The sequence below is a fragment of the Capsicum annuum genome, chromosome 11, assembly GCF_002878395.1.
Source record: "Capsicum annuum cultivar UCD-10X-F1 chromosome 11, UCD10Xv1.1, whole genome shotgun sequence".
In the NCBI taxonomy this organism is placed as follows: Eukaryota; Viridiplantae; Streptophyta; class Magnoliopsida; order Solanales; family Solanaceae; genus Capsicum; species Capsicum annuum.
Window position 1 is genome coordinate 122,192,918 of NC_061121.1, and position 3,038 is coordinate 122,195,955.

Below are 3,038 nucleotides of genomic sequence, written 5' to 3' on the forward strand. Positions count from 1 at the left end.
GATGAGCATGCCACCAGGGGAGTACCAACGAAACTGGGTAAGGGAATTCTTTGCAAATTATATTTTTTTCGTAAAATATGAATGTCCGAAGGGGACTCCAATTTTGAATAGAAAAAATAGGGAGTCTGTTCCAGTCCGAGAAGTTGTTGTTGATATCTCTACCCGAACTATCAACAGAATGTTGTTTGGGCCAGCATATGAAGCTCTACTTGCTGTCCCTGATTTTGAATATAGAATGAGAAATACTTCTGGCCAGAGATGTTGGACAACATCGTTGATCACTGATGATGGAAATCCGTCCTGGGAAACTAACCCCAAAGAATGCATTGCAAAATTAACACTTAGTTTCAAGGCTAAGTTTTGGTAGGTTATTGTTCAATTGAGGTTAATGCCAACTAAAGGAGATGGAAACCTGGATAATCACAGGGCCGTGATGGTAGCCAGTTTGATTTCAGGTTTGGACATTGATATCGGCCAGCTAATTGCAGCTGAGATATTTATGAGAGAACATAAGCAGACTACTTCCATACCTTTTCCATGTTTGATTACTGTATTATGCAAATAAGCTGGTGTACTACTGATTCGAGGCATTGATAATGAAGTTTTAGCCACTCTTAAATAGGACATTGAGAAGTACAGATATTATTCAAAGTTTGACATTCTAGTGAACAAGCCTCCAGCACATCAGTCTCAGTCTGTACTAGTTCCCGAAGCCACAGAAATGCCCAAAGGTATGCCTTTACCCATTACCATATATGTTTCTCCTGATTATGTGCCCCATGGTATGTCTGCAGGGTCAGATTCTATGCAGTTTGCTAGTGGAGCAGATTTTGTAGAATACAGATTCAACCCGGTGAATTTTGTTAAAGTTGTGAAGAATCAAAAGCGGTTCCAGAAGCAGTTAGAAAAGTTGGCTGGAGATTTCAAACCTTTTGTGGAGGAAATCGTGGCCGAAGCAGTCAGGCCATTTTAAACTATTCAAGTGAGGATGGATAACATGGAATCTCGCATCAACAAAAGTCTAGATTCACTATCTCTTCCTGATCTTATCAAGCTCATGGCTGAATTTGAGCAGGCAAAGGTTGACATATCTAAGTTAAAGAAGAAACAATCACAACCACCTGCCTTTGATCTGACGCTGGTGGTACGTGATGATGATGAAGGTATTCTGGATCTAATGGGAAAATCAGTAAATAATAAAGGCAAGCAGCAAATGGATGAACAAATAGTAAGGAAAGAAGAAAAAAGAAAAAGAGAGAAGCAATGTCACCTGAGGAGTTAGACCAGCATAACCTGAAGAGAGATATAAATAAATCAAAGAAGGAAGTTGAAAGAAAGCAAAGAGAACAAGAAAATAAAGTGGCAGGAGTCTCTACTAGTACTGCCACAGAAAGGGGGCGAAGTGTGGGTTCAATTTGGGAAACCATCCCTTAAAATGTCAAGGGTGAAGTTATGAGTGCTCCTACCACCATAAGGGCCAACATTTTACAGGGTGAGGATGATGGAGACTCACCACACTTGACAGATGCCTCATAGGAGTGAGAGGCCATAATATTCCAATTCTTAAGAATGGTAATTTATTACTTTGAGGATAATGCATATTTTTATGTGTGGGGGTAGGGGTATTTACACCATGGTTGGATGTTGTTGCCGATATTCTGAATCCAATAATGTGCTAACTATTAGAAGCGACTTGTCTAGGTTTTTTTATTTTTTTTGCATTTAAATTCTGCAAAGCGTAATGTAAATACAAGTGTTTAATGACAATCTATGAATTCGTTCTGTTTCAGCACTTAGTTGTAAATATGGAGAATGAATGATGTTGGCATAAGATGTTGAACATGTGTCTGTAATTATTTACTTTTTCAGTTAAGTATGTGCAAATAACCATTAGTAATTTTGTATTCAGCAATGGTCTGTAAAAAAGTGCATGAATTATGTAATGAACATTCTGAGAATTGTAAAAGATGTTTAACTTCGATGCCTGTGGGTATGAGGATTTACTTGCAGTTCTTTCATAGGATAAGACCTAGAAGTTGCCCGAGCCATGGATACAATCTTATAGTGGATTTATTAGGATAGGATAACAGGCCTCATTGAAGTTCTAAACCTTCTAACCTAAAGAAGCAACCCGACCTGAAAGATTATTCCTGTTTGAACCCATCTTGTACCTCTAAGAATTTGTTTAACCTCTTGCCCTTGTCAGTAACTCTCCATAGGACTTTAACATTTAGCTCTGAACTTAGCCAAATGCTAACATTGTATATTTTAACCTAGACGAAGCATCTAAGTTGAGGGTGTCTAGTGTAAAAAAAAATGAAAGACCTCAATAGAGTGTGAGCTAGAATCCAATTAGAAACAATTGGTCATTGCCTGCATCAACATAAGTTGAGGGTGACTAGTTCTTCTATTAAAAAAAAAGACATAAGTAGCAGATGGAGGGTGAAAATATGCTAAGGCAAGGAGAGTTATGTTTTAATGAGTCACTTCACCCGGACACATACCCAACCTAATCCTAAGCCTTGTTGTAAGCCTTGAATAAACCTGTTTGATCCTAGTGAGTCAACCGTGAGGATGTGTCGTATAGCCAGGGCAAGCCTATGGGTACTTAGGCTATGTTTGAAACTTTTTTTTGTGAGTGTGAGAGCTGGACATTGTCCACATCATATAATGAGTAGTGGACTTCTTTGTTGTGAGGGCAATCGAAGTTTTACTGAATTTGCTTTTATCCGTGGAATGTAACATTCATGCTTGTGTGCTGAATTATAGAAAATTTTGGGTGTGGATTCTGTTGTATTAAATGCATGAGATTAAGCTGATGAGTGAATGTTTGCATAAGAGAATATTTCAATGGTTGGTTGCCTGTTATTTTATTGTTTATGTGCGCAATTTGGTGTTGAGTTACTTGAGGACAAGCAATGATCTTAAGTTGAGGGTGTTGATGTTTTGGTGTTTTACGGAACATTTATCATCATTTTCTTAGGAAAATTGTATGTTTTCAAGAAACCAAAGTGATATTTAATGAAGGGTTTTAGTGT